At 39.9% G+C, this 24,808-nt stretch overlaps 1 long non-coding RNA gene across 1 annotated transcript in view; it reads right to left on the minus strand.

Annotated features, from left to right (window-relative positions):
* Positions 1-24,808, minus strand: part of LOC150048341 (uncharacterized) — a 137,672-nt gene that overhangs the window by 91,175 nt on the left and 21,689 nt on the right. The gene's annotated exons all lie outside the window — the stretch shown is intronic.

Here is a 24,808-nt window from a genome sequence, read left to right on the forward strand (position 1 = left end):
CAGGAGGGGGATTTTTTTCCTTCTCCACCTCATGAATATTCTGCAGAGATGCAAACATACCAGTAATAAAAATAAGAACAAAGACAGCTCTTAGAGACATCACCTGGAGATTGCATCTGAGGCATGTCAGTAAGAAGCCTATGAGAGCCTCACAGTGGTTCTGGATGGAGCAGGCAAGGATTACAAATATTTCAAATCCACCCATTCCCATGTCCTTTGTTAAGACACGGTATCTAGCTCTAAACTGGCATGGCCCTGTGAGCTGTGCTAACTTTGATGTGATTAGGAGAGACTGGGGGTTAAGGGGGAAAGTTCAATATGTAGATATGGGAAAGAACAAATAAAAGAAACAATTATCAAAGTAGGGAGAAATGAAGAGAGAACTAATGGATCGTTCTCAATTATTTTCTTATCCCTCTAGTTTATCTGCGTTAAAATAAGAGAAAAGTAAGGCCTATAAGTATTCTCAGAGAAACTGATTATTCTGCTTAATGAGGCATATATTCCACATCTTTTAATTAACTGGCAAGCCATTAGTAGTGCCTACTCTGTGCTGAAGCCAATGGGACTCACTTCTAGAAGTTAAGTTACCCACCCTCAGAGGGCCTACACTCGGCCTGAGAAAAACCCCACACCCTTCCACAGCCTTTCCTGCCTCTCAGTTATCTTCTTCCAATTTCTTTGCACTCCACAGTGATACTTCTAAGATCCCTAAATCCATTCCGACCTAAGCAGTGGGGATGCTGGGTATTCTCTGAAATCTAGACACCTGAGGCTAGAAAACTGAACTGAAAAGAGACAGAGCTGTAGCCTTTAGGTCCCCTCTGTCTTCATTTCCCAAACTTTGCAAGTTCTCACTCCCTACTCTCTGATCTTGCAAAGTTCCCCCTGTGGACTCCTTATTCCTTAAAACAAACAAACAACAACAAAAACCTGTTCCCTTACAACATGCAGTCTAAACAGCAGCTCTTGAAAGCAACTTTGAAACCATCTGTTCTCATACCTGCCTCCACGTTCACACAGGGATCTTCCTCAATGCTCCACCTCACAGAGGACAAGTGGTACTATAATTTTATTTGGTGTCAACAGATGTCTTACTTCCACCCCAATATATGGTACAGTACACTGCGCTCAGTAAATGTTGACTGAATCCGGATAAAACAAACCTCCATGTGGCTTACTTCCTACACTCTGTATGGGCACATCCTAGCTCCTCTCTAGTTTAGACTTTCCCTGAATCATGTCTCCATCCTGAGATTCTTCTCCAATTTTCTCCAGCATTTCTGGTCTAAGGACTAAGGTAGTAACTTCCTGACCCTGGCTGAGCATTCTGGAAGATAGGTAAGAACATGGGCTTTTGTTAGTTTAACTGATTATATAGGGTTTTTTGTTTTGTTTTCTTTTTGGTGCTAGTACTAAGGCGTGAACTTAGAGCCTCAAGCTCTCACTTGGCTTTTTTGCTCAGGGCTGGTACTCTACCCTTGAGATACACCTCCACTTCTAGCTTATTTGGTTGGTTAATTAAAGAGAAGAGTCACATGGATTTTTCTACCCAGAATGGCTTCAAACAATGAGTCTCAGTTCTCAGCCTCCTGAGCAGCTAAGATTACAGTTGTGAACCTCCAATCCAGCAAACAGCTTTACTTGTGGCATGTTTATTGTTGTTGTTGTTGTTTGTAATGTTTTGAGAGGAGGATTGGAACTTGAACTCAGGGCCTGGGCGCTGTCTCTGAGCTCTTTTGCTCAAGGCTCGCTCTCTGCCACTTTGAGCCACAGTTCCACTTCTGATGTTCTGGTGGTTAATAGCACTTAGAGTCTCACAAACTTTTCTGGCTTTGAACCATGATCTTCAGATCTCACCCTCCTGAACAGCTGGGATTATAGGCATGAGACACCAACTCACAAGATCCCTCTGGTGAGGTTTGGAAACAACTTGTCTTTCTGTATCTTCCATGTGCACTAGTGCTGACAGTAGTGTATTCCAATAAGATGCTACACCAGGAAGAGCTGTTTCCATCTTTTCTATGTCCATTCTGTGCCAGGTGTTTACTTCTAACAAGAGTCCAAAGCTTTCTGACTCTACATGTTATTTTCCAATTAAATAATGAGAGATAATGGTTTCTTCCTGAAATGTCATTGTTCATTTATTTTATTTTATTCCTTCAACAAGAATTTTATTCTTTGGCTAAACTATACTACCTCTCCATGGGGGGAAGGGATGGGGAGAATTACTTACAACTTAATCTTGAACTCTTTCCTCAAAGTAAGATGCTTAAAACATGGAGTAATTATGCATGATTCCAATTCAGGACGAAGTGGGAGGTAACATATATTTTTAGCTCTTAAGTGGGTGCTCACAGCCATATGTAGCCCCAGAGTGTAGAGATTATATACTAAATATAGGGCAAGGCTCATCTATATGGTATAATTGTGGATTTCTAAGTTTTGGTCTGTAAGCCACAAGAAATGAAGGAGCAATTCAGAGAAGCAGATTCACTTAGCAAATATTCTATACTAACCCTCTCACCCACATACCAAAAAGCACTTTTTATTTCCCAATAAATTAGTTTGTGTCAGAGAGAATGCTAGACTCTTTTTCTCTCAAAATATTTATATTAATGCTTTCTGTTTGGCTTTTTAAGTTGGTTCTCCCAGAAAGAGTGATTGCTAACCACCTCTTTTAGAAGTGCAAGTATGATTTCCCAAGAACCCAAGCCCCTGAGTGTGACAGGCCCATGCACCTGGCATCCCAATTAGTTCTAAGCCATATAAAAAGAAAAGGCAGCCATTTGCAATGGGTATAAAATACAATGGATACTCTTAAGCCAGTAAAAATACAGCTGAGGGTGGAAAGAGGGCGTTCTAACACCCAGCAGGGTCTTGTCTGGTCTGGAGAGAGCCATGTGTGTTCTGTATACTCCTTGGAGTACTTGGTCAGAAAGCCCAGCGCATACATCCAGCTTTTCTGCCTGTCCATAAGTCTTTTAGAAAGGAAGAAGAAACAAAATGCTAAAGCCCAGGGAGAGGAAGCTGGGGCAAAACACTGATTTCTAATTCCATCCCTAATATCATTGGGTGGGTGGGGAGAGAAGAGGAAAATGGAATTTGTCTACTGTTTCCTTCAAGTCTGCTTCTGCTTTATCTGCAGCTTATAAACAACCTCCTAAGCACTGTACTGTACTTGGGTTCAAAAGTTCAGCGGTGCTATGTACAGCAGTGGTAGCTCTCCCCTCAGGAAGGAGGATCTGGGGGCTGCGGATAGGAGAAAGGGGTTGTTGGGTCTTGCTCCTCCCCCTCAGACCATCTGCAAAAGCTTTAGGTCTGTACAACCATCCTGACCTTCAGGCCCTGAGGCTTTACTCAAACTGCACCTGCCCAGGATTAGGTTTCCTGCTAGTGAATGATTGTTTCTTTCCTTTGGTCTGCAAACAACTGTCACGTGATTCAGTGGCAGCTGAAGAAGGGAGGAAGGGTAGAAGGGAAGGGTGGGAGTCTGGCCCCTTGCAAAAGGGCTGAGGGGGACACGGAGCTGAGTGATTCGTCTTCAAAAACCTGTTCCTGAAATGCTTTTCCATGTTTCTATCACTTCTTGTTTCAGCTCACAGATAATTAAAGGCTGCCAGGAACAGAGTGTGAACCTGGAAAAGAGTCTATCTCCATGACTCATTTGAGCTTTTACGGATGAATGGAACCCATTGTCTCACCTCCACCCTCCACCCCCACCCCCTTTGACCCCAAAGGTTGCCAAATCTATAGTTTCTAACCTTGCAAAAAGGAAAGGAAACTCCAAAAGGAACACAGCAGCTCCCTGGAACAGGAGATAGGGTTGTGTGGCACAAATCAGCTACACCTGTTAGCTAGACATTTTGCTAATCCAAATGATGTGTCCACAGCATGTGTAAAATAACCCTGGACAGCCATGTCACAGAGACATTTCCACTTAAGAAGGAGGGGAATGAACCCTGAACATTTGTGTGTGATATGAAGCAGGGGCACACAAAGGTGTCATTATTATGATTACACGCAAGCGAAGTTAAATATTCCCAGAAAGGGTAAGGCTATTTGTGCTCCGCAAATCTTCAAAGGCTACAGATTCCTGGCTTTTCTTCGAATGGACAGCTGTGTATGTCATGAAAGCAAACCCACAAAACTCTCTCCAGTGGTTAATGGGAAGTACTCTTCCTTAGATCAGAGTGAAACCATAGGAATGGTGGAATGGCAAACCTTCCCAGCCCTCCAGGCCTTAGAGAGGCCTCAGGGGTCAGAGAGTAGCAGGCAGTGCTTTTCCTCCTGAGATTTTCACTCCCATGTTAAGCAAGAATGCTCCTGAATTTTTCACCCATGCATCCACACTCCAGACACACACACACACACACACACACACACACACACACACACACACATTCAGGAGGTTAACAGGTCGGATAAGCACACATAGCAGACCATTTCAATTTGAAGGTAAAATTCTCAGAGGAAAAAAAAATAGGATTTAAGAAAATATTAAGTGCATTCTGTTATCCACTCATCTCCCTCAAAAGCACCAACCATACCTCCATGCATGTTAGGGCGTTTCAAGGTAGTCCAGAAAGAAATTCCCATCTACTGCACTTAGTGTGAGTACATGTCAACTGTGGGTACCCAGATGTTGGGAAATATCTGTCTTCCTTTTAAGCATTAAGACAAGACAGACTGGGTGGGGACTTTCTGGGTGATTACTGCTCAAGGGAAGGCAAAACTGATTCTGATCGCAGGAAAAATGTAATAATTTCTTCAAAATGTCCCAACTGAAGTACCTCTCATTTTAGATTTACAAAATGGATTTCATACATTTCAGCTTTAAAAAAAAATAGGGGGGGAGGGAGGAAGAAGAAAAGGAAGAAAGAAAACAGGCGGATCAGTTTATTTTCTGAGCATAGGATTAATGACAAGATGACATCACCAACAGCCAATCAGAAAGCTCACTGGTGTCTGGTGTTCTAACACCATTTCATATTTATGGATAAGCACCAGAAGGGTGTCAACCCCAAGCTGCATTTCTCTCCCTACTCATTTCTAAATAAAGTGCCTGCTTTCATTCAGCCAAAAAAAAAAAATCTCACAGCCGCTCTTCCTCCATCCTCATCCTAGGCTGTTTTCTGACAACCCTGAACAATTAGTGGAAGGCCAGGAGCCGGGACAGCGGCTGGAACCTGTGCCTCTGCTTCCTGCAAGGCTGCCAGAGGCCCGGAGTCTCTGCAAAATGCTTTACCTATAAGCCACAGCCAATATTTCATCTGCTAGTGAGACCGGGTGCAGAAGGAAGGGTCAGGGCTACTGTACTCAAGAAACGGATGCAATTGTTTTCCCCTCCAGACCATTTGTCTTTTTAATTATTATCTACTCCCATGACTTCCTTAACCTTGCTAGGAGTTTGGAATAAAGGAGTGGGAAAAGGTAGCCCTGACCTGGTTAATCCTAGGTCCAGTACAGACAGACAATTCAGGGACTCAGTCTCCCACTTCTTAGACCTCTGGAGGCTGTCACAATGTACCCCATGTGGGTAGGTGGGGGAAGAGAGATGGGGAGGAAAGGGAGAGGGAGAGGGTGGGGGAGAGAGAGAGAGAGAGAGAGAGAGAGAGAGAGAGAGAGAGAGAGAGAGAGAGAGAGAGAGAGAGAGAGAGAGAGAGAGAGAGAGGAAGAGAGGGAGGGAGGGAGGGAGGGAGGGAGGGAGGAAGAGGGAGAGGGAGAGGGAGAGGGAGAGAGAGAGAGAGAAAGAAACACAAAGGGGGTAAATGTTTCATTTCTACAATGGTGACTGTTCCTGAGCCTTAGGCTAATGATTGAGCTGTCAAATCTGTTTTCAGCCTAAAATCAACTATCTGTGTGAATAGAAATTGATAGTGCATGTGTATTTCAAATTCTAGGCGACAACAAAGGAGATGTTTGTAAAGGCCATGAAAAATCTCTGCCTGAGATGACTGCCCCATGTTTCCTGCTATCACCACCTCCAAGCCTGCTTCCTGTTCCAAGCCTGGTCTACAAATGAATATAGCCCTTTATTTTTTTCCTATACCCCTTCCCATCTGATGTCATTTCAGGATCTCTGGATGAAGTTCAAAAATCAGAATTATAACATGTAATAAAGATGCTTGGCCATGCAGCAAAGATGACAGAATTTGGCATGCTGGCCTGGAGCCAGGGTGACAGATCTTGAACTGAGTAAAAACTAATAATCTACAAAGAGAAAATTCAATATCTCCAAGCGTCTAAGCTTTGCCAATGAGTAGGCTCTCCTCTTATCCAGACTTTTCTGGTGGCTAAAACGTTAAAAAAAAAATTTAAGACTGTAGCCTATCCCTTTTTTCAAATTGATATGATTCACATTCAAAGTGGGAAAAGCAAAGGAGGAATTCGAATCCTTATTATTTGTAGGCTATAATATTTTAGAAGAATCTAATTTTTTATACCACCCATTCAAGTTAAACCATATAGATTTCTCTGTCACATCTTCTATGGATATATTTTACATGCAACCCACATAATCTCTTACCTGCACAGGTGCCATATAAATCAGAAGGCTCACCATGTAAGATTGTGCTTAAGATAAGAACCTAACCTTGGTATCCCTGGGACTTGGGGCAGGCATAGGGTGGGGAGTGATGGGAAGAGGATTATTAGGTATTTTACTTTTGGATTTTTTTTAGATTTTTTTTTCTGGCTGGAAGTGCAACTCAAGTAGTAGAGCACATTTCTAACACTCATGAGGTTTTTCAGTTCAATCAGCGAGAAAGAAAGTGAGAGAAAGGAAGAGAGGGGGGAAGAGAGGGAGGGAAGAAGGAAAAAAAGAAAATAGAAAAGAAAAGAAATGGAAGAGGCCTTTTTTTAACAAGCTATAAGTCAGGAGGGTTTCTTTTGCCCCATATGTTAAAGGATGGGTGCTGTCATTTTCAAAGTTATAAAAATTCTCATCAAAGATAAAATAGAAAGCCAGACATGAAAATCTGAGCAGTTAACAGAAAAGACCAAATTATAATGCAGTATGCTGCTATCATAAATCCAAAAATAAATATGTAGGCAAATGTTTCTAAAGGGCATTCTTCCCACTGCTCTTCCCTAGTGCAAACAGAACCCTTTCCAAAACCAACCTATTAGAAGGCCCTCTTAGTACACTCTGAGCTGGGTGCTCCATGTCAGCTGGCAGAAGAGAAAACTAATTTGGATCACCTAAAAATCATTTACATTTGGTTTTACTTGCATTATATGGGGATGGCAAGTTGGCTACAAATTTCTCTCCCTAATTAAGTTCAGTTTAGAATAATTTTAAATTTTATATTCCCTCAGCATGAGCCAACGAGCAACAGAAGACAGTGGACGTCTGGCAAGAGGAGAGAGCCAATCACAGATTTTGTTTTCCCATTGTCACAGATAAGTTAACCACACACAGCTAATCATGGTGACAGAATAAGTCTTTCCTCAGGTTGTAAGGGCTGATGAGAATCCAGAGACCTAAAGGAGTGACTAGATATGGGCAGGTGTGAAATCCACTGAATGAAACACTATGAATCCAAAAGAGGTTTTTCTCTTTCTATTTAGAGACAGCCTTTCACCTAATGTCCCATGTTCAATTACCCACCCCCCAGTTCTTCAAAAATACCATAGTTACATGTGTAACTTAGGATCTCTAACTCCCATCCGATGTACATAATCATAACACATTCCCATACAAGTCAGAAATGACATGTAGAATTTTGACTCTAGTTTTATCCCAAAGGTTATGCTTACTATATCAAAGTCTGAAAAAGAATAAAAGTCCGCCCTTAGACGAATTCTTACCTAGTGATTGGGAAATCACTAAAATTGTATCATTTATGGAAAGTACAGAGAACTCATGTTGGCTATGTATGTGTTTCACAGAATCTGCTTCCTATTCCACCATTCTACAAATTCTCTTTCTTCAGTACTAGCAAGCTGTTGATATGCAAGCTTCTCTTCTACTCTTTTTTTTCCCTTGCTTAGCTTTTTATCTTTTCACTCAAATCTCAACTGTTTTCTTGCATATAGTTACTTATAAGGAAAGAAGAAATGCCATTCCTGAACATCATAGGGATATGTTAGACAAGGAAAAAATGTACATGGAAAGGGTCTTCCCCAAACAGGATAATACTACCATCAACCACAATTCTTTCTTTTCCAAGTAAAATTTCCTGGGAAAAGAATTCTGCTTAGTATAAATCCATAGTCTAATCAAATATGTTCATTGCTTTTCATTAATTGCTTCAAAGGTTGACATTTTAGAAAGGAACTTTTTTTTATCTCACCTAAAAGACACTCTTTTAGATACCTTGGATGGGAAAACTAAGAAGAATTCCTCTCTTTACAGATAACTCCGGGCTGTTGACAGTTGTTATCATATATAGAGAAGATAAAATTTTAAGAACTGAGCAAATCCAAGGCCACAGAATAGAATGACAGAACTCCCGTTCACTTAGCAACTTATATTTCTAAGCAGCTTCATCTTATTGGTGAGGTAACAGTATCCCTGTCCCTTGAATAAACAGTGGTAACTCCATCCTCTTGCAAAGCTAGTAAGGGTGGAGAGTATATGGTTCTCCATTTATCCGACATCCTGTCCCCCCAAACAGGAAATGAATCACAGAGCTGAGGAAGTGCCCAATCATTTTCAAAGGAAAAGGCACAAAAGTCCAGAGTTACCTCCTTATTCTGAAACAATACACTCTAAGATAGTCAGGTTGCTTGTTCTGTTTACAATGACCTCAGTCACTTCTTACAAACATTTAATCTAAATGGTTTGCATCTTGTTTGAGATTATTTGGTTCCCATAGAAAAATAAGGTATCATAATGGAAAGTACAGAAAGCTCTTAGTGTGTGTGTGTGTGTAAAGCAGATTTATATTATTATTCTTTCCTGTATTCCTACTTCATAGTCTGTATCCGGAGAGAAATGTTTATAACATCAATGCAGCTAAGATGAAAGAAGTGCATGGTTATATCAGTAGGTCAGTAGGATGTGTCGTGTTCTTCATATACAGGAAAAAGAAAGAAAATAAATGTGTATGAATAGAATGTTATTCGGCCTTGAAAAAGAAGGAAATCCTGTCATTTGCAACAACATGGATGAATCTGCAGGACATTATGCTAAGTGAAATAGGCCAGGCATAGGAGAGATATTACACAATCCCACTGTGATGAGCAATGAAAAATAGTCAAACTCTTAGAGCCAGAGAGCAGAACACCACTACTAGAACAGTGGCGGAGGAGAAGGAGAACAATAGTCAATAAGATAGAGTATAAAACTAAGTTGTTGCTAGATCTTAGGTTAAATGCTTTTATCATACAAGAAAAAAAAGATTGTATAGAATTAAAAATAAATGAAAGTGTCAAAGGAAACTTGGAGATGATTAGTGAATTTGTGGCCTTCATTGTGGGGATGTAGTTCTAGATAGATCTATTAGTTCCTCAAGTTATACATTGTATTATCTATTAAATCTGATTTTAATGCCAATTGCAACTCAATAAAGTAAGAACAATCTGGAAAAGGTCTGGACATGTTATTTAAAAAAAACTGATTAGCCCATTTCTGTGTGTGTGTGTGTGTGTGTGTGTGTGTGTGTGTGTGTGTGTACGTGAGTTTGAGAATGTGTATGTTTCTATGTGTGTCTATATATTGGTGTCTTTGTGTGTATGTGTAAGAGTCTATTTTTGTGTAGGTATGTGTATATGTGTTGTTGGACATTCAGTTCATGTGCAATCAAATGTCCACAGGTTCAATGTCCCTAAGAAGTCTTTGTTTCCCTATTTATTAGGATTTTTAGTTCTCAGTTTTTATCTAATTAAACCACTCAGGTAGAGTGAATAATTATATATCACATGGAGAGATCTGGTTAGCCTTTACCTATAAATCATCACACAATAACCTATATACCTATCTGGAAATATCATCCTTCAGACCACTTGCCTATTTTAATAGCCTAAAATTTTAGATACATCTTACCTATCTAATGAAAGAAGCTTACATTGATAGTGCTTTGCTAGGGGTTGAATCTTTTCAATGTTGGCCCAAAAGGTCTTGTGTTGCAGAGGAGTTCTCTAGCTGGTGGCACTAATAGGTAATGGTGGACACTTTAGATGGTGAGGCCCTGCTAGAGGGTGTCGGTCATTGTGGTATACCCAAATGACCCCTCTTCTCTCTCATTCTCCCTCCCTCTCTCAGCTTCCAGGCTGCCCATGAGGTGAGCAGCTCTAACCTCTCATTCTTTGCCTCCTTCTGTGAGATTCTGCCTTCCCACAGGCCCAAATCAAGGGAACTAAGTAACTATGAACTCAAACTCTGAATCAAAACTCTTTTGAGTTAATTCTTTTTTTTTTTTTTTGCAATCATGGGCCTTGAACTCAGGGCCTGCGCACTGTCCTTGGACTTTCTTAAGACTAGAGCTCTACCACTTGAGCAACAGCACCACTTCTGGCTTTTTTTCCCTATGTATGTGATACCAAGGAATCAAACCCGGATATTCATATATGCTAGGCAAGCATGAACACACAGCCTTCCAATTCTTAACTTTCTCTTAAAATTTGTGTCACATTTTAAGTAACAGAAAAAAACTGTACAGGTTAAATACCAAAAACAGGATACCAACCAATGACACAATAAGATCCATCTCACGCAACCCTGAAAGATGTACCCAACCCATTGGCAGTGCCAAGAGGAGGAGCAAGAACACACAAATAAACTTCACCTGCTTGCCAAACTTTATGCCCTGAAAGCCAGAAGAAACATCCTTTTCAAATTCACAAGATTTTCACAACCCTGCAGCCTGAACCACACAACTCAGTATGTTATTTAGTTGCAGAAGTATCTACAGACTGTAAACATATAAACATACTATATATGTGGGTGTGTTTATATACATGTATGTATGTATACTTATTTAAATATGTTGAATGTCCTTTATTCCAAATATCGAGATAGGAAAAGCTAAGACTTTGGAATATTGGAATATATATATAATGAGATACTTTGGGGATGACAGTCAAGTCTAAACACTAAATTCATTTATGTTTCATATATACAGAGCCTAAAGATCATTTTATTCAAGACTTTTAATAGTTGTGTGCCTGAAAGAAAATTTCGTAGATCAAGAAAATTTCATGGTATTTTCCACTTATGGCACCATGTCAGTACTCAAAAGGTATGGATCTTGAAGCATTTCCGATCTTGAATTTTCAGACTAACAATGCTCAATCTGTATATATTATTTCAATATCCATAAATTTAAGTCCGTCCAAAGCAAATTCTTGTAATGCACATAACATGGAATCTGAACTCGTCACATGGTATTTAGTAGGATGCTTGTCAATAGTTACTAAATACAAGTTATTTGTAATAAGGAAACACAAATGCACTCAGCAGAGGGGGTAAAGTTGAAGAATAAGAAAAGAAAAAGAATCCAATAGAGGGAGGAGAATGCAAGGTAAATCTTCAGAGGATGTGGTACAGAGAAGACGAGACTGAGACTGACAGACTTGACCCTCTCAAGGTTATTGTGAGCTCTCATTCCATTAACCCATGGGCTAAGTAATTTCAGTGATTTAAACACCGAGTGCTAAAGAAGCCAGAGTCATGGATTCATCCATATGTGAATCATGCTGTTTCTGTTTCAGGGCCATAGATTTTGTGCTTAACTCAAATTAGCAGCTTGCATATGTTCTAGTCACAAGGGAAGCTAGAGCCAGAGCCTAAGGATGTATCCACAGAATTCTATCATCTGTGCTGCAAGAAAAAAAAATGTCACTAGATACCTGCTGTCCCCAGAGTGGCCCTTGGAGATGAGCTTTCCCTGGGAATGAGAGGGCACCAGTTAATGGAGATAGATCCTACTCTAGGACAGCACTCTCTTAAGATGAACCCATCCTTTCTCTATTTGGCATGTTAGAGGAAAGGGATGTGCTTGAATTCTAAGCATTTGGGTGTTTCTGTTGAGTTCATTATCATAGTTCCCAAACATTACTGTTTCCCCACAGGACATTTAGGTAAACAAAGTTTGAAAATGATCCAAACATTGAGAAGAAAATTGTTTCTAATGTTGAAACAGACACCCTTCAGAATTAAATATCTTTCACTTTCATACCCTTTTACCCTAACTCCTGGAGTAATTTGTTTCTTGTTATAGCCTAATGTCTCTACAGTAAATCAAGAAGTTTGGGTACTGTAACAACAATAATCACTAGGTTCACTTCTTTATTATTAGCTTTATAGAGAAATTCCTTTCTTTTTTTAAATGAAAAGTTTGCTTCAGGCTCTTGCATACCAAGCTTCAGTTTGTGGTGAAACTTAACAGTCTCATTATAAACCTTCAAATGTTGGGAATTAACAATGATGGAAATGCTGACACATTAGCCACAGCTGGCTCTGCACAAATGCTTTTAAGCATGTTGACCCTCCCCTGTGAAGTCAGTCCCCAGAGCCTAGAACTATATGATTTTTAAACCAGAAAAGCAGAACTCACCAACAGTAAAAGACCATAAGAGCTGGCATTGTAGACCTCGAGCTAAAGGCATTCAATGCTGACTGAGAAACATATACTATAAAAAGCACTTGCCAACTTGCTACTAAATTATCAAAGAAAAAAAGGAGAAACAGAGCATACAAGAAAAGCCTTGTTCATAATGGTCAAGAGAAAAAGGACAACACAGGAAGAACTATTATTTCTCCTTTGCAGGAGTCAGTAGATAAACAATGCTAGTCTGTATTTAATTTTATATATTACTTGTAAGTTCAGACGTGAAGGAGTCAAAAGAACATAATGCAGGGGATATGACTGTGAAACAGCAATGCTACAACTTCATCCCAAGTAATCACCGCAACCCAATAATCACCATTTCAAAAGTTAGATAATGCATTCTTTGGAGAAAAGGAAAGTGAGAAGTAAGTAAACCTAATTGGTTTGGGATCTTAATGTTGAATAGTTTTCACAGATGCATTGCCTATAAATGGCAGCTGCCTGCATTACAAATCCTTTACCATACCATAAACCACATTATTACTCTTTTTCGGGCACATTCTCCTCTCAAGGCTGAAATGAACAGCAAAACAAGGGGCATGCTATACTCCAGGTTTACGAATTTCCCCCATACTCTACCCCAATTAAGCTTATTCAGAAAATGTATGGGACTATAGTCCCTTTATCTGATTTTTTTGACTCATTCTCTCTTCCAATCTCGAAGCCTAAAGAAAACCTTCAACCTTCTGAGATGAAAATTGATTATATCAGAAAGAACAGCTATCTTGTTCCTAATGTACTATGTTATTTCTCATCTCTTTAATTGCCCCTTGGTTATTCTCATATTGTTAAAGTATCTGACCTTGTTATCTGGTATATTTCATATACGTTTATTTATTTGAAATAGGAAAAGGAAGGAGGAGGGGCAGAGAAGGGAAATGGGGACAAAAACATGAGAAGGGATATCAATGTGTGTGAAGTAATGCACCTTCTATCTGGTAAATATAACTGTAACCCTTCTATTAATTACAATAAAAAATTTAAGGCAAAAAAACCTATATATATTTATATATATATATAAAGAAGAGAACAACAATCTTACATATCAGTACATGATATGTATCTATACATAAATATATAGATATATTAAAGCTCTGTATACATTCCTGGGGGAAGTCTCTACCACTTGAATAGACCTGAATAGCACCAACATGTGAATGATTCCCTAATTCTTCTCCTTCAGAGAGCATCATCTTAATATAGTCCTTGACTTACAATAACTGATATGAAGTTTTTACTTTACGATAACTACACAAGCAATCGATTAACCCCCATAGGGGGCCAGGAATTTGGCCTAGCATGCACAAAGGCCTGGGTTCAATTCCTCAGTACCACATACATAGAAAAAGCCGGAAGTGGTGCTGTGGCTCAAATGGTAGAGCTTTAGGAAAGCCAAAGGACAGTGCTCAGGTCCTAAGTTCAAGCCCCAGAACTGGCAAAAAAAAAACCCCAAAACCTCCATAAGACAGTTCCTTCTAGCCTTTAGTGGTGCTTTCCCAGGCTAGTGATATGTTGTTTAATCTCTTGTGATCCTAGACAGCATCAGTAAGTTTCAGCAGCCCATCAGCCATGTAATCCAAAGGGGAAATAGCCAGCTCTTATTAGTGCTTTTAGACATGGTATTTATCAGGTTAGGTGTATTAGATGCATTTTCAACCTCGGCTACTTTAAAGACACAGTGCAGATGAATGGGTTGTCACTCCATTAAAGGAGCATCTGTCCGTATCCAAAGCTCCATTTGTAGAAAAGTATGACAAGAAATCAAATGTCAGCATGTCCAAACCACAACTCACAATTTAGCCACCTATCCTCCTGAATTTCTTGCCTTCATCACTGGTACTACCATCTCGAGGTCAGGAACCAGTTCTTGTCATCTTTAACCCCTTTCTGTTCCTAGTATTCCCCAAATGCGATCATTATATCCTTGTAAAAGATCAGGATCTAAGCTCTCCCTGAGCAAAAACATGAGAATTTACCTCAAAAACAACTTTAAAAAAAGACTGGGCTGTTAAGAAGAATTGGAAGGGATGACTCAAATGGTAGAGCATCTGTTTACAAGAGTAACATCCTGAGTTCAAACTCTAGTATTAATAAAAACTATTACATTAGATGGTCATGGATATCAAACTACTCTAGTCTTTATTTCCATTATTATGAGGTTTTATTTGTGTGTATATGGGGGATAGGTTATGTATGGTCATTAAGATAGGCTCTCTTGATGTCGAACAGGATGGTTTCAAATTCTCAATCCTCCTGCCTCACTATCATAACCATTATATAACCCCAACAGCTACTCATGTCCTTCCATTTCTCCAAATTCTTAAATGGTTACCTCTGTCTACATTGCTGGATGATCAAATATTAGTGGTCTTAGAAAGATTCCTGAGACTCTCTCAAGGAATTCAATAATTCTTAGATCCCCAAATTGTGTTATATTTATTTATTTATTTACTTGCTTGCTTATTTTACTTATTTATTTATGGTGATAGTCCTGGGGTTTGAAGTCAGGGCCTGGATGCTGTCTCTAAGCTTTTGTGTGCAAGGAGAGCATTCTATCATTTGAGCCAGAGCTCCATTTCCAGCTTTTTTGGTTATTTAGAGATAAGAATCTCACTGAGTTTTCTGCTGGCTTTGAACTGAAATCCTTACATCTCAAGCTTCTACGTAGCAAGGGTTGTAGCTGCGGGTCACCTGCACCTGGCTCAGAACCTGCATTTTAAAATGCATAATTTAATATTACATACCTAAATATTTTAAATAATCTAATGTAAAGAGCATATATTATGAAACACTAAACACTAAAAGATATTGCTCCTTTTAATGGTATGTAAGGAAATCAAGATTATGCACAGATTTTCAACTCTATCAACCCTCAGTCCCTTTCTTTTTTTTTTTTGTTTTTGTTTTGCCAGTCCTAGACCTTGAACTCGGGGCCTAGGCATTGTCCTTGGGCTTTTTCAAGGCTAGAGCTCTACCACTTGAGCCACAGCTCCATTTCTGGCTTTTTTCTATGTATGTGGTACTAAGGAATCAAACCCGGGTCTTCATGCATGCTAGGCAAGCACTCTACCACTAGGCTAAATTCATGGCCCTTTTTCTTTCTTTTTTATGTTTTTGTTGATTTGGGGGCTTGAACTCTGGACCTGGGCACTGTCCCTGAGCTCTTTATCTCAAGGCTAGTGCTATGACTTGAGCCACAACACCACTTATGGTTTTCTGGTGGTTAATTAGAGTTAAGAGACTCACAGACTTTTGTGCTTGAACTGGCTCTGAACCATGATCCTCAGATATCAGCCTCCTGTGTAGCTATTGGCAACTGATTCAAGTCCCTTTCTATTACACATTTCCTTCTTGAAACAAAAGTCATTAATATTACAAAGCAAACTTGCAAACAATTTCTGAAAGCCAATATAATACCTGATATAATAACACAAGAATTATAATGAAATAATTTGTCATTTTTTATGTATTTCTGCAAATCTATGGAAAACATAAAAACTTATGTGACTTGACTCACCTTCATGTTAATCTAATAACTCAAATTCCAAGAGTAGCTTGAGCTGATGACATGGTTTCCCTAAATTGTAAGCAATAGTTAGTACAGTTCCACCTAAAATGATGTACAATTATCTCCCAATTTCCAAAGTCATATTTCTCAGAAATCAAACATACATTATTGCCTAATAATGAATACTTTGTGCTTATGTGTACATCAAAATTCCAACTCAGACACTTGTGAAAAGGTTTTGTTTTTGTTTAATTTAACATCCAAAGTTCTATGAATCTCAGGACACTTATGCACAAGTGAAGGAAGCCTGTGCTCTTCAGGATACCCAGTATCTGAGTTCTGCTTGTTCAATCCTAGGGGGCACTCTCTAATCACGGGGGTCAAAATACTACACACATTTCCAAAAATAAACTCCCAGAATGTACAACTTCATCTCCCAACCAATTAAGCAGCCTCTCCTCACCACTTGTTCACATGAACAACTCCAGTTTAACTGGCAGCCTTCTTTCATGTCCCTGAATCCAGTAGACAAGTGGCTTCCCCCATCTTTTAGTTGTAGCTTGTCTTCCTTTAACCCTCTCCGCCTTTGGTCATTATAAAGGCAAGCTCTTAATTCTCTTTCCATGTCTTCTAATCATTATTTTGCAACTTTACGAAAGGCTGGGGCTCAGGAAGCTTAGCCTATAGGCCTTCCTGTCTTAGTCTCTGCCCTTTCCCTAGTCAATCTCACCCCTTGTTCCAATGAGCATCTTTACACTGTTGTCTCCTCCAACTTGTATCTCCTACCCACATCTCTGCTTTGAACCCCCAAACTGTAATTCTAACCATGCACTGACATCTCTTTAGATATATCAAAGGGGCTTATCTACATTACATTATCATCTACCACCCACACCATCCCCACCCTTGCTCCTTCTCAAAGCATAGACCTCCTGCCTTCGCCAGTCAATGAACCACTATGTATCCAGGTATGCAGGCTAGTTACCTTGGAGTCACCTTGAGACTTCCTCCTGTTGCCCAGGGATCATAAAATTCTACTGTCTGCCTTCTTCACTTTGACTCTGTACCTAGCAGAGCACTTGGTTAAAAAGTGAATATACAGTGCATACGTGATAAATGGATGAGTGAATGACTTTTACACAGTAAACTAATTGTCTGTGAAGTACTTGTATAGCCCTGAACAAGACATTTCCTACAACTGTGTTATATATTCTTCCACACAAATGCCCTACTTTCAATTCTTAAAGCTTGCAGGCTTTAAGCATGTGCTTTGTAAATCTCTGCTGACACGCTGCTTCCTCAATATAAACTCCCTTGGCCTGCACAGGATACATGCTGGGCTCCTTCCCCTTTACAATCAGGGCCCTGCATAGACTGCACATGCCGATAACATCATCACCTTCAAATAACTTGGCATGAAGATCTTCTTTCCTCCTTGGGATGTTAGCATATGGCAAATAGTAGGTAGGCTCAGCAGATATGTGTGAATGATTTATTTAATACATTCTATCTCCATTCATCTTGTCCTATCTCTTCTATGCTGGCAGTGGGAGGTAGAGAAAAAGTGAACTAAAAGGAGGAGCTAAAGGCCAATCCTGTCACACTGGCATGTCTGCACAGAATCAGACGCCACTGATGGATGATGATTATCATTATTTATTATTTAGAATTTTTAAATCATTTTTTATTTCAATGTATAGAGGGGTTACAGTTATATTCACCAGATAGAAGGTGCATTACTTCTTACACATGGATATCCCTTCTTATGTTTTGGTCCCCATTTCCCTCTCCCCACCCCTCCTGTCATTTTTCCCCTCCTATTTCAAATAAACAAGTAAACATCTATATAATATACCAGGTAACAAAGTAGGATAATGTAACAATATGAGGTTAACCAAGAGAACAACACAAGAGAATACAAGAGAAAAGAGAAAATATTTAGTTTTTTGGTTTGGTTTTTTTTTAACTAGTCCTGGGGTCTGAACTCAGGTTCTGAGCACTGTTCTTGGGGTTTCTTAAGGCTAGCTCTCTTCCTCCACAGCACCACTTCCAGCTTTTTCGATGTATGTGGTACCGAGGAATGGAACCTGGGCCGTCATACATGCTAATCAAGCACTCTACCACTAGGCCAAACTCCCAGCCCTGGTTTTTTGGGTTTGTTTGTTTGGCTTTTTTTGGACTCCTTCTTGTATGGTGCCAGGGGCTCACTCCTGTAATCCTAGCTACACAGGAGGTTGAGATTTGAAAATATTGGTTAGAAGCTAGCCCCAGAGAGAAAAGTCCTATGAGACTCTTATCTCCAATTAACTACTCAAAACTGGAAGTTGAGCTGTAGTTCTAAGTAGTAAAGTGCTAGACTGGAGCCAAAAGAGCTCAAGGACAGAGCCCAGACCCTGAGTTCTAGCCCTAAGACCACCACCACCAACAAGGAAGACTGTCTCTTTCTATAGGCTGACCTCAAACAGGAAGCCCTCCTGCCTCAGGCTCGGATTAGCCAGAGATTAGAAGTCTACTCCACTATATGTCCATCTATACTACCAATTCTATGCGTAATGACAATGCTCTTTCCCTTGGGTGCAGGAACAGGCAGACACACAAGTCAGCCACTTCTGTGAGATGATAGTGAATGTACCACTGCAGAGGTACATTCCCCTGACTGTGGGAAAAGCTGTTAGCAAAAGGCTAAATACACAGAGCTATTCAACCACAAGGCTGGAAGAGAATCAAAACAAGCCAGAGCTTAATTAGCACTGAAGATTTCCCCAGCCATGATACACATTACAGATCAGTCTCCAAGACCCATCACTGAGGCTACAATTCTGTTTCAGATACTACAGAACTCCAAGACCACCAGAGACAGAGCTGGGGATGACTGAAAATCTTCTGTAGAACCCAGTATTCCCAGCTTTTGTGTTTTTTTTTTAAGTAAGCACTGTTTAAAAAACCCCATAATTCTACTCTTTGCTCATCAGACCCCTCCCCTTCCATAAATTAAATTAATGAGGAGTTCTCTAAAAGAGTACATTCTCTTAAAGGCTCTGTTATTCTGAAGCTAATGGCTCTGACATGCAGCCAGGCCAAACAGTCACAGACAGCAATAACTCTTGCAACAGCTCGAAAACTTACCCTCAAAATGTCACCAAGTGCTGCCCTGATCTTTCTTACCCTTTGATTATCGCTGGTTGCCTTCCTTCCTCCCCTAACATTTGACAGCGAATGCAAATGCATCAAAGAAACCAGTTAAGGATGTGAAGATTGAGACACACATTCAATCTCAACGTTATGATCTTGTCTTTTTCCTTCCCACATCGCCTCTCTGAGAGAAAAGGACAAGTGTAAATTTGATACTGCACAGAAACAAACACAACAGAATACATTTAAAGAAAAGAGAGAAAAAGGGAGCATTTCTCAATGCCCGTGTGCTCATCTAGGAATCATGTCCTGTAAATGGCTTATAGTTTCTACATGAGAAATGAGTGGACCTGGGTACCATGAAGAAAAAAAGTCAAGTCAACAATGGCTCCAGATCACCTTCTCAAGCCAACATACACTGAGATAAATGAGTATTAACCATGGACAAATGCAAACCACTTCAGAATGGCCTGGTTTCCACAGGGCCAATGGGTCAAAGGTAGAATACACAGAGTGGAGGGGGGCGGGGGACAATTCATGTTCTTAAGCCTCAATTGCAAAGAAAAAGAACAATGATAGATAAATGTTTATAAATGGACCCATCTGTCTTAAAATAACATTTCCTCGATAAATGGAGGAATCATTCCTATATCTATAATGTATTCTAGAAATCTGGGTTAAAATTGATAATATACGCTCCCAAAAAATTTTTTTAGAAAGAGGAGCTTGTTTTGAGTTTGATTTGCTTCTACTAAGTGGTCACAGCTTATCTGAGCAATAATAATTTTCAGTTTGTCAGTGTACTCCATAAAACAGTGATTGTATCACCTAATGTCACACAGTTCCAAAATAATAGATAGAGGGATAAGATGCACAAATGAAGATTCTGATTTGAGAGTTGGAAACTTGGAGGTGGGAACTTTCCTTGAAAAATAAATAGATGAACTTTGAAAAACTGTGTGAGCTTCTGCTTTACCTAGGCTGCCCTTTCTCTGTGTGGATAATTATGTAATTGTATGTGCAAAGAACTTGAAAGTTCCAAAGGTACTGCTATGTAAAAGTATTGTATTTGATCCCATAGCAGCCTGTCAGGAAAGGCATACCCAACTTGAGAGGTGAGAATGGTGAAGGAACCCCAGGCATATTAAATGTTGGCCCAAACTGACCATTTCCATTCATTTTCTGTTCTTATAATAAGAGGCCTAAGGCTAGGCGATAGATGAAGGAAGGTGACTTATTTAGCTTGCAGTTTGGGAAAGTAGAAATCTAAGATCAAGCAGCCACTTTTGTTGTATCTCTGAGAGTGACCTTCTGGCACACTTAGACACCAAGTGGCAAAGAACCAGAGAAACAAGAGAGGCAGCTTAGGTCTTCTGAACCAGCACTGATTTCCTTCTGAAGACAGCACCCATAATAACCAAATTACCATGCACAAAGCTCAGCCTCTTAAAAAGTTTGCAGCACAGATTTACAATAGAGCAAAATGACACTAATGAAAGGACCTCCAGAATATAGAAACAAAAGCCATATAATGAGTGATTGCTGTCCTTAATGTACTATGTTATCTCTCATCTCTTTTGCTGTCTCTTCGTTATCACATATCGTTACAATATTTTACCTTGTTATCTGATATACTGCATATATGCTTATTTGGTTGTTTTAAAATCAGATAGGGAAGAGGGGAAAACAAGATGAGGGGCGGGAGTGGGGACCAAGACATGAGAAAGGGTATCAATGTTTGTGAAGTAATGCACCTTCTATCTGGTGGATATAATGTAACCCTTCTATTAATTACAATAAAATATATGAAAACAATTTTAACACCTCCAAACATGATCACATTGGGGATAAGATCCAATACCTGAGCTTCTGTGAGGTCCAAATCATAGCCATACCTGACCAGCAGCCATATATCTATCTTCAGATTTATTGGTGTAGGTCACATGTTTATATCCCCTTCAAACTGACAGTAATGAACACAGCAAAAGGAATGTGTAGAAAAGTGAAAAGCGAGCGAATTTCTCACTGTTTACTGATTCAGGATGATCACAGGCAACTTTGAATAAAGTATGTAATAAGTTTGCTTCAGAATTGATAGCAATGTGTTTTTCCACTTAATAGCTGTCTTTTCAGTCCATCTCTATAGTCTAGCCCACTTCCTAGCATCACAGCCATCTGTCTTGTGCAGTACACTCTGAATTTGTGATATTAACTATTACTGAAGCTATACTCAGCAGAGTACACAGTGTCTCCTTCCCAATCCATCTTTCTATGAGGTACAAAGACTCCAGCACTGATGGAAAAGAACGGCCTGGTAATGTTTAATATGGACACAGGCATTTCTCTTCTAGTGTGATTCATGTATACACATCATTAAGGATCAAAGCACATTCTAGCCAAACAAAAGATGGAAACGGAATTCCAAAAGATCAAAGTCAATGCTGTTTGGTTGTCCCAATAGCTGCTCCTTGTTCAATTAAGATGAGGTTTCAGTTAGCCTTAGCGGAGCTGTGCACCTCCACAAGCCTGAAACTAAGTAATGAAAATGAAGTCAAAAGATCTCACGCTAATCTCAGGCTTGTCATTCTAGCTACTCAGGAGGTTGAAATCTAATGTGCAAAATCAGCCCAGGCAAGAAAGCCTGTGAGATTCGTATCCACCATTAATTACCAGAGCTGGAAAGAGAATTGTGGCTCAAGTGGTAGAGTACCAAACTTGAGCTGAAAGCTTAATTGAGGTACAGTACCCAAGTCCTGAGTTCAAGCCTCAAGTCCATGTGTGCGCGCGTGCGCACACGCGCGCGCACACACACACACACACACACACACACACACACACACACACACACACATCTTGAACTGCAGCACTTTCTCCCTTGGAGCCCTGTTTGCTAATGTTCCTGTAGCTGACACAACATGCACCTGTGTGCCCATCCCTGTCTACTGCCACTGTGCTGTACAAGGAGGGGCTAGCCCACAACCCAGCTCCCATGCCATGCTCAGCTTTGTGTCCCCAAACCTCTCTGGCCTGCCTAGAAACATATGAAAGAAAGAAAACCTAAGAAACAAAAATCGAATGTACTTAGGAAATGAAATGCCATGGGACTGTTTCATAAAATGTCTGAGGTTCTAGGTCCTGGTTTACAAGGACTGGGAAGACTTACCACACTTGAATCCACTTGTGGTTACACCATCATAAGGCAAAGGAGGCAGAGGTTCTACCACTTAGTTAGCATATATACTTACAAGAATGATGGCAGAGGACCAGAGGTTTGGCCTAGTGGTAGAGTGCTTGCCTAGTATGCATGAAGACCCGGGTTCCATTCCTCAGTACCACATACATAGAAAAAAGCTAGAAGTGGTGCTGTGGCTCAAGTGGTAGAGTTCTAGCCTTGAGAAAGTCCAAGGACAGTGCTCAGGCCTTGAGCTCAAGCCCAGTATTGGCCAAAAAAAAAAAAAAAAAAAAGAATGATGGCAGAATAAACCAGAAACACCTGATTCTTCCATACAATTGTGTGTCCTTCTAAAGGGAAGAAGAGTTCTATGCATCAAAACTGGCAGAAGGAAAAAAGTCTTAGCAGCACCAGCAGCCACAGTGCTCTCTTCCCTCTCCTCCATCAAGGCATTTTACTTTCCCATTGTGGGGGTGAAACTCAATTTGCCAAGAACTTACTGTGCACCAAGAAGTGAATGGAAGCTTTCCATACATGGTCTCACTTTATTGTTTTTCACAGCCTACAAAATAGGTAAGAGAATTCCAATTTTGATCCGGAATGCGAAGAAACTTGTTTTCTAAAAGCGGCAACAGAAATGTAAGTCAGCTTCAGGATCTCAAGAAAAATCTGTGAATTTCTTCTATTCTTGTGACTTCCCTGAACCCACACGGCTTGGCGAAATCTTAGGAGGAGGAATGAGGATAGCTACTAGCTTACATATACCCACAAACAAGCCCAGTTCGTATTTATATAACTAGTCCTCACATAGCTAAGTCATTCATGCTCTGGGCCTGACTGTACATTTTGAGTTTAATATATGCCATGTACTTTGTCTGATCAAGAAGGAAAATAGAAGTATATTTGTCTACTAGGTCACTGGGCCTCTTCATATATAGATAGATAGATAGATAGATAGATAGATAGATAGATAGATAGACAGATAGATAGATAGATATAGATATGAATATATATATATATATTCATCTACTGGCTGTTAAGTGAAGTACTTCAACAAATTTTCATAGCCCAGCCATCTGTCATATCAAAATGATTCTCTATACTGTGCTTTGACTATTAATCTCCTGCACCCTGACAATGTTTAAGGGCAAGAACACAGAGCCAGTTAAGCAGCTTAATCACTTTCTCTCTCACCTCATGCAGGCGACCTGACTCACAAAGTCCTCTAACAAACTCTAGCAGTGATGCAATGGAAGCTGAACCTTTTTTTTTTTTTTTTTACTTAAATAAACCAATGAAACTAATGTTTTCCCATTACAGGTATCCAACGTAAGACAACAAAACTCAGTTTTTCCATGATTAGATTCAATATCCCAAATTCCTTACTGATGAGGGCATTTTAGTTTGGTTTTCTTCTTTTTTACTCCTGTTTTTTGGTTTGGGGTATTTTTTTGGTTTTTTGGTTTTTGGGGTTTTGTTTTGCCAGTCCTGGGGTTTGAACTTAAGAGTCTGAGTGCTGTCCCTGAGCTACTTTGCTCAAGGCTAGCTAGTACTCTACCACATAAGCCACAGCTCCACTTCCAGCTTTTTGGATAACTGGAAATCAGCGTCTCACAGACTCTTCGGCCTGAGCTAGCTCCAGGGTTACTAGGATTATAGGTGTGAGCTGTCACAAGCCTTACTGATGAATTTTAAATTATGTCCTCAGGGTTGGAGTGGTAGCTCAGTGATATAGTATTTGCATGGCCTGCACAAGGCCCCGAGTTCAGCACCATGAAAAAAAGAGAGAGAGAGAAGAAAAAGAAAATCTTGGGACGATTGCACCCTACATCAAATAGGCTGTATCCACCCATTAGTAAACAGTGACCCTTACAGAGATTCTTCATTCAATAACTATCAAGGTTATGACCACAAATATTCCCTGATAGAACCCAGAGCTGTATGTCTCATCAATTCTCTCCAAATATCCAGCATCTCCTCCTTTCTAGAAGGAAACTCCACATTGTTAATCACATTTAAAAGTAATTTGTGTCACTCAGTACTGAAATTTCATCCCTCACAAGCTCTGATTATTAAATGCATGTGGCCTCATCCCCAAATAGCAAACCCTTCTTGGTAACATACCTATAGCACACCCTTAATGGGCTCATAGAATTTCCCATTGGTGTGTATGCAAGGTTTTTCTTGCTTATAAACATAGATGTCAAAATCTAGTAGATATAAACTAGCCTGTTAAACTGCAGTAACAGGGAAGAGGTGTGTGTGTGTGTGTGTGTGTGTGTGTGTGTGTGTGTGTGTGGCGGGGCTGGAGGTGGGGCGGGAGGGAGTATTCCCTGCTCTTCCTACAAACTGTATTAGAACACTGGCTAAAGAAAAGAGATATTTTAATGAATATTATTTCTTTCATGCTGTTTTGTTTTCCTTTCCTTTCTTGTTATT

Source organism: Megascapheus bottae, chromosome 22 (genome assembly GCF_031878675.1).
Source record: "Megascapheus bottae isolate mThoBot1 chromosome 22, mThoBot2.hap1, whole genome shotgun sequence".
In the NCBI taxonomy this organism is placed as follows: domain Eukaryota; kingdom Metazoa; phylum Chordata; class Mammalia; order Rodentia; family Geomyidae; genus Megascapheus; species Megascapheus bottae.